Consider the following 14,178-nt stretch of genomic DNA (forward strand, 5'->3'; position numbering starts at 1 on the left):
ATGAGCACCTGCTTTAATGATGCGATCCTTGTTGGCATTAACAACGACAAAAATAAAGTTGTGTTCCAACTTCTGCAAGCATCATGGTATGCACATGCCCTTCACACATCTCACACAACATGATAACAAAGTTTTTAAAAAGTTACACAGTCTGGCTTTGAAATAATTCTGTAGCTCAGGCAGGTCCTTACCCTTTGGATTTTGTGTCTTAGCCTCCTGCGGAGTTGAGATGTGTGGCCTGCATCAGAGATCAAGAAATGACCTTGTGTTTTAATAGTGTAAAATTTGCTTTTGTGTTTGGGTAGTTTCCTCCATGTCTACCCATGCACCATGTGTTTTCAGGGCCCTGCAGAAGCTAGAAGAGGGGATGAGGTCCTCTGGGTCTGCACTGACAGTTTTGAGCTGCTCTGTGGATCTAGAAATTGAACATTGACTGGGTCTCCTGAAAAACAGCCGGTGCTCTGAATCCAAAGAGCCATCTCTCCAGCCCTTTCTTATTAGTGCCCTTTGTATTCCTAGGAGCAACTTGATAGTCAAAGTTTGGCCAAAACATTTCATTGCAGACTGCTTTTTCTTACTTCTGCCAGGGATGGAGAGATAGCCCAGCAGTTGAAAGCACGGTATTTTCTTACATTATTGAAATTTGGGTCTTAGCACCCATGTGACAGCCTACAATCGTCTGTAACTCCAGTCCCAGGGGAATCCAACAAGCATTTCTGACCTTTGAGGGCCCTGCACAGATGTGGTACGCAGACCTAGGTGCAGGCAAACACCCATATATATGAAAATAAAGGATTTTTTGTTTTGTTTTTTAAAGCAACTTGCTTCTGCCTCTCCCTTCTCTCTACTGTAGCAATTTCCAATCTGCTGGGATCCCTTGTTGATGCAGATGTGAAGGCAGGGTTAGTTTTGACCTTCGTGAAACAACCAGCTCTCAAGAAACACAGATCCCAGAGCAAAGCATCTTCCACACCCCAGGTGCAGAAGCAGCCCTCAGAGAGGATGATGGGTATTGAGGTCAGTGAATGTAGCTTTGTCTGTCTGAAGTCAGAAACTGAGGCTCTGAAAGAGACTAATATTTGCAGAATAAATAATAGAATTCAGTGTTGGTGGGGGCAAGTGGGATGTAGAAAAGATGGCTCATGAATTCAAGGATGCAGTCAGGTTGTACACAATATGATATTAATGTGAAAAAGAGAATACTGGGGTAAGATGACATAAGCAAAACGGAGGGGCAGGGAGATTGTAGGGTAAAGAATTGTCCACAATTAAGTAGGTATTAAATTGACCAAAGGAAAAACTATAGTGCATGGGGGTGCACACTTGTTAGTTGCAGAACTCAGAAACAGAAGCATGGCCTGGTGGGTCTCTGTGAGCTCAAGGCTAGCTTAGTCTACATAGAGAGCTCCAGGCTGTCCAGGGAGACATAGTGAGAACTTCTCTTGAACAACAACAGTGACAAACAACAAACAACTGTAGTTAAGAAGGGAAAGCTGAGATATTGTTAGGGGCTGTGGATCCTAAGGATTGTTAAAGTTATAGAAGGTTATAGTTAAGAAGTAAAATGGGCTGGAGAAAAGGATGAAAGAGAAAAGACAAGAATAAGGAGGGTACAGAAAATGCGATGTGACTGAAGGTAAGGAACACTTTCAACTGAACTGGATAAAGAAACCAACCTAAATCAAAACTGAACAACATACAAAAGTTTGCACATACAACTTGAGATACATATGCAAATGTTGGAGGCAAACAATAGAAAATGAGAGACAAAAGAATATCTATGGAATTAATTGTTGCATGTGGGACACTGATTGCAATAGTCCTGATACTCAGCGCCATAGAGAGATCCACTCAAGGTTCTCTGTGCTGAGTGACGTAGTTAGTTCCAGGCCTGTCTTGGCATCTTGAACTCTGACAAGGCTATAGGAGAGAACAGTAATTTTCTTAATACTGCCTAGAGTGGTTTTAGAGCAAGATGGTGAGGGGCAACCTGTGACACATAGCACGTTACCCCGAAATCAAAGGGAGGCAACTCACTTTAAAAAGTAGAAACAGAGGGCCACATTTTCATCTGACTAAAAAACTAAAGTTACTGAACTGGGTTCCACTCAAGTTTCATAAGCCCCATGTTTTACCTGCCTCTAGTCCCAGCACTTGGGAGGTAGAGCCAGGAGGACCAGAAATTCCATCTCAATTTTGGCTAAAGATTACACAAATGCACAGCATCTGTAACTACTCTCAGAGGATCTGCACAAGATTGGGATGTAACCTTTGGTCATGGAAAAGTGAAGGGCTCAGGAGGCCTGCCCTCTGTGGGAGACTCTATGAAAGGTTAAAAGGTTGTCAGAGGGTTGAGATTTTGTTGATGATCTATTTCCTGTGGGTGCTCCAATAGGCTTAACCTTACCTATATGCAATGTATGTAGCTCCAATTGAGTGCATTGGTTATCCACGATTTGAGTGAAATCTTCTTTAGTCTGTCTGGAATGAATAGATGATTTTCTCCCCATATTAAAACAGACAGACAGACAGTCAGACAGACAGACAGACAGACAGACGATCCAAAGGCCTGGTGTAATGGAAAAGACCTTTAAACCCAGCAGAGGCAAGGAGATGGATCTCTGAGTTGGAGGCCAGCCTGGTCTATATGGAAGTTCCGGGTTAGCCAAGTCTCCATAGTGAAGCCCTCTCCTTAAAACAAAAACTTTCCAAAAATGGCTCAGAGGATAAGAGTACTTGCTGGGAAGGAATTAAGATCAAAATTTAATATCTATAGCCCATTAAAACATGGGTTCTGCCTCCGCACACCTGGAGCGCCTGGTTCAAATGAGGCAGAGACAGGAGGATGCAGAATCCCAGTCCCAGGTTCAGGGAGAGAACAAGACTCTGAGGTAGAGAGAGAGGATGAGAAAAGATCCCTAGTACCCTCTTCTGGTCTCTGCCTGAGTCGGTTCACTTGCGCCCCCACCACCCTCCCCACTGACACTCCCATAAAATCCACATGCTGGATTCTTTAAAGAATAGCTTGACTGCATAACTACAACTAACATGATTTAAATAAGCGTCCACACGTTTAAACATGGTGTCTCCTGCATAATAGTGGTAACTGAATATAAAATACAACTTATGAATCCACGCCAATTGTTCTGGGACTCACACCAAGGTTTCACAGATGCCAGGCAAGTACCCTAACTCTAAACTCTATCAACAACCTCTCCCATGTGTCTTACTGTGAACATCAGAGCTATTCAGCGGCAGGCTGTGTGGGAGTCCCCTCTTCCCTCGTTTGGGGACTCTGGAGTATGGGTCTTCAAGACATTGAACCCTGCCCCTATGCCCTGGTGTGAAATAGGAACCTGGCCTGCTGAGCTTCAGTTTTCTCAGCCAGGAGCTCAGGACTGAAAGAGACCTGACTCCTAGGTTTCATGTTGGAAAGCCAGGGGCTGCGAGTTCAAGGTGCTCAATGCCACTGGCCTGAGATGGTGCTGCTATCTGTCCAATCGGCTTAGAGAAGTGTAGTCTTATTCTGGGATAATAGAACAGAGTGGAGCTTGGGCAGGCTCAGTGGACCTCCAATCCTTGCAGGTGTGTGTCTTGGCTTCAGCTTGTAGGTTTGAGATGCCCAATCATGGAGACCCAGCTGACTTTGAATTCTATGTGTAACCACGATAGCTCAATCCTGTTAACAACAACCTTTAGCCTTAGTATTGGGGCTCTAGCTCAGGGCCATAGTGTTTGCCCGGAGTAGTCATTCTAGAGGTTGGAGTATATCCCAGCACTACACAGTCATCTGTCAGAACCTCAGCCAGAGGACCAGAATGCATGTTCACCCTCAAGGCTGTAGCTGTCCCCAGCAGCCATGTCAGGTGGCTCACATCTGCCTGCTGGACCTCTAGCTACAGAGGATCTGACAAGATTGTCTGGCCTGACACATGCACATACCTAAACACAGATGTGCCTACCTACACATAAATAAAAGTAAATCTTCTTTCACAGAAGAAATTCATGGGACCTGGGCATCGTGGCTCAAATCAGTGGTCTCCGCACCCAGGAAGCTGAAGTAGGCTTGCTGTGGGTCTGAGGCTAGCCTTTCCCAAAGTGAGCCCCTGTCTCAAAACCAGGTCACAACTAACATTATTTCAACCCAGCCTTGTTGCCCAGGCCTGTAATGCCAGCATGTGGAGAATCAAGAATTTGCAGCATCCTAACTATACAGTGAGTCCAGAGCCAGAGTGCAGTGCAGAGATGCAGCCTGAGCAGCCAAGCCTGTACATTTTAAGAATTAAGTGAAAAACTGTGAGAAGGTGAAAGTGATAACACAAGACCCTGAGGAACAGTCTTCTTGCATACAAGGAACCACTTTACCTTTATTAAAATTAATTTAATGGACAAAACCCATGCATTAATGGGAACCTTGTCACATTTCACAACATGAACATATGTTGTATTTACATCAGCTTACAACCATCTCCTCCAACATTTGTCTCTCTCTGGTGACATCATCCCAAATGCTTTCCTGCAGCTTTTCAACTCTAAGGGACATTACTACTGTCTACACTTATCCTGCTTTGCAAAGATGCAGATACTTCTTGTTTGATCTAGGTCTAGCTCAGCAGCCACTTATCAGTCTCTTTCTTTTCCTTGTTTCCCTTCTCTATCAAGAGCCAATTTCAGGGCCTGAGATGGTTTTGCAGGAAAAAGGCCTTGCCGTGCATACCTGATTACCAAAATGCAAACCCTGGGGCATAGGATGAAAGAGGGGAAGTTTTCCTGACACCCACATCCTCAATTATAGTCTATCTCTGTGTTCCTCTCTCACACACATACACACACTAAATTTTTAAATACAAATTGATAAAATATCCTAAGTCATAACCGTATAGCAAGCTAGTGGCACATCTGGGTTGGAGGCAGAGGAGATTAGAATATGAACAAACCTCATAAGGCCACCATGTGGGGCTTCACTCAGAACCTGTGGCAGAACAGTCTAAGAGGTTCTGAATGAGGTCCTGTGTAGAAATAAGGGCAAACAGGACCAGGAAAGGTGTCCCTGAAGGTGTAGATGTGACATCTCTCAGGCATGCAATAGAAGGAAAGCTCTCCCAGTTCACAATCCAGGAAAACACCAATGGCTCTGGCATCCTTAAACTGAGAGTCAGGGTCAACTCCTGAGACATCGAAGTGGTCCCCCTGCCAGAAAATCCTCCAGCATCCCTGGGGGATAGAGGACTGCCTTTCCCTGATGGGCAAATCAGCCTTGCAGATACCAACAGCTCACTCGGGCTTCTTTCCTACCTGCACCTCCCAGAAATGTCTCCCTGAATAAAAATAAGGAAAGCCCAACACAACGGGGCTCTTGGTAAACCTTTTTGAAGAAGCAGAAGTACATTGCCTTTCCTTCACAAATGTTACACATTTTTTATTCTCAGAAACAAGCAGGTTTGGATTGGCTGTTTCCAGGTCTAGAGTTTCTTGCTCTGTAAATTGCTCAATAACTCTTTCTAGGGCCGAATTTGGGAGATATTTGAGAGGAAAGTTACATAAGTCTCTTCTTAACTGAACACAAAAAGGTGGTGGGTTTATCTCAGTCTCCAAATTCTGGTGGAAATCCTTGATTGTCGACAGCAGTTCTGTCCCTCTTAGTCACCACTGGGCTCAGGAGATCTCTGAGCTTGGAAGCATAGTTTTCAAATGCTGCTATGTTGTCAAGAAGTTTCTGCTCAGTATCCCTCTCCTGGTCCTCTAACCTGGAGAATGCTGCCAGCTGTTCCTGATATAAAAACCAGTCCAGCTGCTCAAATTCAGAAGTCAGTTTCCCCCTCTGTGCTTCTGCCTCCTCACTCAGGGCCAAGGTTCTTTCCTTCTGAACGCTGATTGACTCTTCAACTTCTTTCATTTGAGACTTCAGGAGCTTGATGAAGCCCTGAAGCTTCTCTCTGTGGTGAGAAGCAGCCTGTGCAATGGGTGTCACCTGTATCAAAGAGTTTAATTTGGTTTATGGTTCCAGAGGGGCATCAGATCAGCATCCAAGAGGCAGGACATTAACTACCAGATGTGGCAACTAAAGCAGGAAGTTTAAAGCTCATGCCTTAAAAGTGAAGCATGGCTTATATCACCATTTTTTTTTGCTGTAAGAATAGAAATCAGATGTGTCAATGCGTATATTAATTCTTCACAATCCTGTTGAATATTCTGATTTTTTATGATTTGAAGGTAGGTTTGGAATCAGCTTTCCTGTTATTAATTTTGGGAGTTTCTTTGGGTGTGTTGAATTTGTGCTGCAAATTTAAGATGCCTGACACTGATTCATCATATTCACAAGGGCCCACTGGATGTCTCAGCATTTATTTTGATTCTTATTTATTTATTTTTTTGCTAATATATGAAACACTTAGTTTATTCCACAAAAAGTATTTTGGAGCTACATAAGTGGTTCATCGCATTGTTATTTCTTTTTAAATTTTTTATTTATTACATATACAGCATTATAGCTGCATATAACTCCTGCAGGCCAGAAGAGGGCACTAGATCTCACTATAGAGGGTTATGAGTCACCATGTGGTTGCTGGGAATTGAACTCATGACCTTTGGAAGAACAGCCAGTGCTCTTAACCTCTGAGCCATCTCTCCAGCCCCCACATTCTGTTCTTGAGGAGTTCCCGTGTTCAGCTCCCAACACCCATGTCAGGAGGCTCTTTACTCCTTTCATGTCCAGATCGATGGGGTCTGATCCCTATTATTGTAGGTGTCACCTGTGTACACTTGGAAGATATTCTCTCATGCACACAAACACATACAAATTGGAATTTTTTTCAGAAGCGCTTATGGCTTGTAAAGCAGTTAGAGTAAAATACATTAGAATCTAGTATTTCTTCTTTTAAAGACCATTATAGGCTCATTTTTAAACAATTATATTTTATTATGAACTTATTAAATAAGACTACCTCCCTTATACCCCAACTAGCCTAAATAAGAGAAAAAGGAGATTAAGGAAAACAGGGATGAAACCTCGGTGCTACTTCCTAGGAATGATGCTTCTGGAGTAGTCAGCAGGATTTCAGCAGACCAGGATTTCCATCAAAGTTGCTGCTAGAACCTGGAGCAACTGGAACCCCTGTGCCCCAGCCAGAGCCCAAAGCCTTGAAGCCTTCCCTGGAGTGGTTCTCTCTAGGAGCCTCTCAAAGTGCAGTGATGAACAGCCAAACAATACCAAGTCCCAAATAAGCCCAGCCTCCTCTTTTGGGATATATATATATATCTCCTCTCAGAGTCTGTTGAAGGATGTATTTTCAGATGGCAACAACCAAGCTCCCCCACGAAGTGGTTTGATTTATAAGTGGGTAAACATCACCTGCTCTCTCACAAGTCTCTTCTTATCCCATACTTGGGATCAAACAAAAACATGTTTATCTCTCCTACATCCCCCCTTTCTATTAAATATAGTAAACTGTATACAATAAAAATATTATGAGAATTATCCAGTAAAAGTCACATTTATGTGGACCAGTTCATTTGTATTTGGCAATCTTTGAGAAATGATTTCACTATCCTATCCTACAGAGTCTTATCATAGTGTGCAAAGTTTTATTTTTTAAATCTTTTTTTAAAGAAATTACATTTATCAACCTATAAATGTGTTTTTAATTCTTAAACTAAAGCTTATAGTAACACTGTGGCTATCTAGCCGTTAAGCCCATCTGAGACCCCAGAAGGAAATACTATCTAAGATTTAGGAAGTGCAGGCAAGCAACTTCTAAAAGTATAGACAGGACAGAGAGAGATGACTGCCTGGACTGTCACAGGCTCCTCTCCATTCTCAGGGCATCCAGTCTGCAGCCCGCTGGCCCAAAACCATCTGACAGACTGTTGTGTGGAATTGCTGGTCTGCTGAGGTCCTGCTGATTATGCCAGCAGAATCGTTCCTGGGAACTGATACCCAGAAGGTTTCATTCTTGTTTTCTTTAATCTCCTTTTCCTGTTTAGGTTAGTTGGGTTATAAGGGAGGTACGCTCATTTAATAAGTTCATAATAAAGTATAATTGTTAAGGAAATTGAATCAACTCTCACTCTTGGATAAATGACTCCAAATGGGAGTGATTTTAATTCTTTCCTCAATGCAAGGGTGATGTAGTACTGGAGACTGTGAGTTAGTCACTGGTGTGTTTAATGCACAAATAGGTTCTCTATTGTTGTTTTGTTAAAAGTACATGGTATCAAGCTGCCTTATAAATACTTACGCCTATCTGCACTCTAGGGCAAGTATTATTCCTAATCAGAGATGCTGCTTTTTGCGGTGGGCTGTGGTGAGTGCACAGACTCACAACTGAAGCCAAGTGTAGGAAACAAATACCTGTGAAGTGCTCAGACCTCAGCAGGATATCTGCTTCATGCCCTTCAAGGCTCAGGGAGTGCTTTATAAGAGGGAGGCAGATGTTGTAGGTGATGTCTGTGAAATAAGATCCACAATGCATTTACCACACTCGTGGATTTCCTACAGCTATGGCACCTACGCAAGACCTCCCTAAAAACTGGACCATCACCATTTCATCATGCACAGTGAGGGACTCATAAGGCACCAACCCTCAGTGAGGGACTTTGCATAGTTAATGTGTGATGTGGAGTGGGCTATCATAAAATTAAATAAAAGAAGATGTAATTAAGCAACCACATTTTAATTCTGTGTATGTTAATTACAATATGAAAGTTTGCATGCTGCCTTTACATATGTTTGAGCAACTTGGTTATGTAAATTTCAACAAGGCTGGTTTGTGACTTTTAAGATCCGCTAAAATGCACTGATGCCTGTCCAAAATAAACAGAAGTTCTCAAAACTCCAAAGGCAGTCTCAGATATCTGGAAATGTGCTCCACCTAGACTTTAGGAGGATTTCTGGAGGTTAGATATAAGCCAGCCTTCCTCAGAACCTATAAAGCTGGTTCCCCTCCACCCAAAGTAGCCACTTCTCTTGTCACTGGCAGCAGTATAACATGGCTACCAGCTACCCCTTAGCTTACCAAAGCACATGTTGACCTCCAGGATCCCTCAGTACCACAAGCACCTGCTACACTTTTTAAAGTCCTTGCTAAAGTCCTAGGTCTTCTCATCCCTTCAAACGCCTTCTTGCCCACACTTTTTCTCACACACCTACTCCTCTTTATAAACACATCTCTGTCTTTGTCTCTATCAATAAGTCTCCCTCTGCTTTTTCTGCTCCTCGCCCCCCCCCCCCCCCGTATCCACCTCTGTCACTGCCTCTCTCTGAACTCTTTCTGCTTGTATTGTGGCCACATCCAGCCTGCTGGTTATGTTCAGCCAACTTCTCACTCTGCTCTGCTCTGGACACAGCAGGTGCCTCTGTTTGTTCTTACTCTATAATCAAACCCTTACTCTTAACCCTACCTCCGACCAGTAATGTCATAAGTTAATACAATTCTAAGAAGCAGCTTATAATTGTTGTGTAGTGAACTTTATTGGAAAAACATTACAAAGTTAGATACAAAATTTACTATATACAGTGCCCTCCTTGAGAGAAATATGTAACTTTGAAATTTCTATATTTATATAATTCTTCGTGACAGTTTACATACGATACAGTCGGCTTCAAGGGATTAGGGAGCAGGTGCAGGTGCCACTAGAAAGAAAAACAAGAATTATCAGTAGTATTACCCAGAGCATCATTGGTGGCATTGTCAGCATCATCAGTGTCTTTAGCAGTGCATCTTATGAGTATCATTAGTATTCTTGTAACGAGAAAGAGTGAGAACGTGGAGCCTGATTTTATTGCTTTGATTCTCAGAAGCTGCTTCTTTTGGAGTGTTTGTTACCAAGGTGATCCTATCCTCAGAAGTCACAGTTCATGGAGACAGAAAAATAGACATTAATATTTAACAGTTTTATCTCTCTGCTTAGCCATTTAGAAAACAAGTTTCTCACTGGGATGGAAAATAATTCCTTTATTCTAGAGTAGGATAAAATTAAGAACCAACCATCTTTTATTGGTTAGTTTTGCTGGTCTAAACTGATTTTGTTATTTTATGCCAAGTATTTCCAATAGACCTGCAAAAAGGAAACAATGGTTTCTGGTTCTAGATAATGCCTAAGTAGCCCTATGTAAAGCATGAAATTTATTAATCATAAGTACTAATGCCAAAGAGAATTAGATTTCTGGTACAAAAATCTTCATCTATTTAACCCATTACTATGGTGTAACTTACCCTGTTCATCCTTTTCGTTACTGGGAAGTCCGTAGTAATTTTCTCCATTCCACACTTGTCGAATTTGCTTTATTATCCATAGCACTGCATATAGGGAGATCAAAAAAAGTAAGAGCAGTGCTGCCACGAACAGTGGCATCTGTGGTTCCTCATGGGGAACGGGTTTCATTTTCGTGTCTCTGGTAGTGTCAGTGTGGTTGGATGGATGTGCAGCATGCAAAAGAGCCTGATCTTCCTCAGTAGGGTCCAGAGATTCTTCTGCATCATGATCAAGAGCATGTTGTTGAACAGCAGTGAGCTGATCACACTTCTCTTCTGCTCTATAAGCTTTAAGAGCCAGGTCTTCATTATCAGTGCAATGACCAGCAGTGGGCTGAGAGTCAGCATGTTTAGTGAGAATTTCATCCTCAGGGCAAGCCGTTGGGGGTGTAACATCCATGTTGGTGTCATGTGTTGGGCTGAAGTCATTTTTCTCCCCTATGTCACCTGTGTCACCAGCACATGCAGAAGGAATTGACCAAATTTGAGCTGTTGGCCACCGCACAAGATTACGACGCGCAAAGGGCACATGTGGCGTGCGTGATGCATCCTCAGTCAAGGCAGCTGTGGGGGGTGTGACATCCATGTGGGTGTCATGAGTGGCTGCAAAGTCTTTTTCCTCATTTAATTCACTTGGGTCACCAGCACATGCAGAAGGAATTGGCACAGTATCACTATGTGCAGGAAGTGCATAAGAAAACTTCTTTCTCTTCTTTTTTGCAACCTTTAAGGAAATTTTGAGATGTTAGTTTTCATTAAAAGTGTCACTGATTTTATTTGTTTTATCACCTATCTTATGTCAGAATCTTGATTTACAGTCCCCAAATGTTTGTGTGCTCAGTCTAATTTTATCACTAGAGCCACTGATATTGAGAAACCTCTTCTTCCTTTCTGCTTGTATAGAAGGCCAAGAGTTTCTAAAAATCTTAGACAGGAACATGGTCACAGTTATATCTTTCTTTCTCCTGCTTTTTGCTACCTGACATCATCATTCTCTGTAAAATAGGAAGATATAAAAAGACGTGGACAGAATGTATCCTCTCCTGTCCTTATGACCTGAAGTTTACAATGCAGCCAGAATAAGAGAAAGTGGCAATGTGGGGCTTCAGGAACAAAAAGAACCTCTTTCTTCTGCACTACGTTAATCCTTTCCTCATGGCCTTTCACGAGTTCCCATTAGGTTCTTGGGATAGCAGAATGGTGAGGATCGTTTTGAAATGTCTGAGCCAAATCTGCTACTACCCACAGCAGAGGGGACCTGCTGAGTGGCAAGTACGGATTCAGGATCTGCCTTCCCAATCTCACTCCTCAGCTATGATTATTGTTGTTACATCATAGTGCACATGTACATGCTGGCCTGCTGCAGCACCCTGTGCAGCTTGCATGAGGACAGTTTCAAAGGCTCATATATTTGAAATCTTTGTCTCCAGATGGTGGAACTATTTGGGGAATGATTAGTAGGTGTGGCCTTTTTAAAGGAGATGTGTCACTGGGGTAGGCTTTAAGGTCCAAGAAGACTGATGCCATTTCCAGTGAGATCTTGGTTTCCTGTGAGTGTCAAGATGTGATCTCTCCGCTGCTGCTCCATGTTAATCTGCATGAACCATGATGGCAATGGAACTGGATATATGCAATTGGAACCTTAAACTCCACTTCAAATAAACCCTTCCTTCTAGATGTTGCCTTTGCCATGATGGTTTATCATAGCAATAGAAAGTATCTAGTGTAACCATCATCTCCTTACAGTAGGAGTGACATGAACAAAGTCTGAAGGATTCCTTCAAAGTTCTGAGGGGGCGTTCCCCAGTAGGTCACAAAACAAATGAGAAAATTCCATAATTCTGGATTAGATAAACACCCAGAACACGCATTGATTTACTCAGATAAATTTGGGGAGACAAATAATGTCTCCATATCTTTGTCATTCATTACACCTCAGTGAAACTCATAACTTAGAAGTCTACTTTTGCTTCTTAGTACCAGGCTTGAGGATGGTGTATGCTAATTAAGTGAAAGACCCATACATTCCAAGCCTTACCCAGCATCATCAAATAACATAGCACCAAGATGATTAAGCAAATTAGCTTAAGAAACATTGTTGATCAAAGCAAAAAGTTAAGGAAGTATATATTTTACATGTGTGTTCAAACTGTTCATATGGATCATGTGAGAATTTAAAATTCATAGATTATATTGAGAAAGACGAACTTGAGCACAATATGTGATATTTGTCAGACATAGACATGTTTTCATATGGCACATGATTTTCCATTCACTGATTCCTATTCATTAACTAAGTATGCTTAATCCAGTTAGCAAAAAGGAATGGAAAGCCCCCATGTAAACAGAAACACTGAAGATAAATGAGAAGATCCTAAAGATTGGCTCCTGAACTGTTAGTTACACAACAGGACTAGTAATGACTGTATGGACACCACTTATTCATCAGAATACACAGTTTCATAGGATTCAAAAAGTATTACTGGGATGTGTGTACATGTGTGTGCACATTTCTATACTTGTTTGTGCTGTGCTGGCGTGTGTGTGTGTGTGTGTGTGTGTGTGTGTGTGTGTGTGTGTGTGTGTATGTTTGCCAGAGGACAACTCTCAGGAGCTGGCTTTCTCCTTCCATTGGGTTAGACAGGGTCTCTCATTGTTGCTCTGTGTGTCCCAGGATGGATGGCTTGTGAGTTATAGGACTGTTCTACTGTCTCAGCCTTCAATCTGGATTTAAGGGTGCTGGGATTAAGTATGTGAGAAATTTTATGCTTATTGTGTTTTGTGGGATGGAACTTGGGTCATTAGGCTTGCAAGGCGAGTGCTCTGACCCACTGCACCACCTCGTTGGCATCTTGTTAGCATATGTATATATATATGTATATAATGTGCCTGATTTTTTATTTGTGTATGTGTACATGTGCTTTAATTTTTAAATAAAAGATAAGAGAGAAATTGGGTGGAGAGAGGAAAGAGATAGTGAGAGAGAGAGAGAGAGAGAGAGAGAGAGAGAGAAAGAGAGAGAGAAAGAGAGAGAGAGAGAGAGAGAGAGAGAGAGAGAGAGAGAGAGAGAGAGAGAGAGAGAGAGAGAGAGATTGGTTGTTAGCAGTTCAGAATGAAAATAATATGGAGACAACTCTGAACTTCTCATTGGAATGCAAGCTTTTTCCTCCTCCAAACCCAGGCACAATCCTTATAACATGCCTGTGTCAATGTAAACCTTGCCTCTCTGTATCTTTTTATAAAGATTTCTATGTAGTATTCTGTTAGCATGTGGTGCAAAACTGAAATTGTCCAGCTCAGGTCTGTAATTTTACACTCATTACACTGCAATGGCTAGGGAATGGCTTCTGTGAAAATGTTGCTTTAGTTGGGTTTTATGCAAGTTTAAGATCAGAACATTGATGTCTATTTTTGTTAAAGTCACATGAGTTCTTTGAAAAATGGAGACCACTATTCTTTTGGGCTAGTTGGCTCAGGTATTGTTAATATCTCATTGCTATTAGTGATGTTGTGGTTTGTATTCTAATTACTTGCATGTCAAAGATGTTGGCTCCTTTTGTGCCAACTGTAACTACTCCATGGCCACCATACCCATCACCATTATTTACTTCTTGTGTCATCCTGAAAATGCAACCACTGTAAAAATTCTTTCATATTTAGCATGTTTACTTATATTCTTAGGAGATGACTGGCAAGTGAATTTCTGTTTATTAAAAGTACTTGACATCTATCTGCTTGTTTTATACTTGCTTGACCAACACTCCATGATCACATATAGTATTTAATATTTATTTGGAAACCAAATTGAATTAGGCTTTAAAGAAAGAACATTTGAGTTTGGTTTCTGGCAATAGTAATGTTACAGTTACTAGAGGTTTCCTTAGGTATAAGAAGCATGTCTAATCTGCTCATTTTGCTCCTAGTG

The sequence above is a fragment of the Acomys russatus genome, chromosome 27, assembly GCF_903995435.1.
Source record: "Acomys russatus chromosome 27, mAcoRus1.1, whole genome shotgun sequence".
NCBI classification, from domain to species: domain Eukaryota; kingdom Metazoa; phylum Chordata; class Mammalia; order Rodentia; family Muridae; genus Acomys; species Acomys russatus.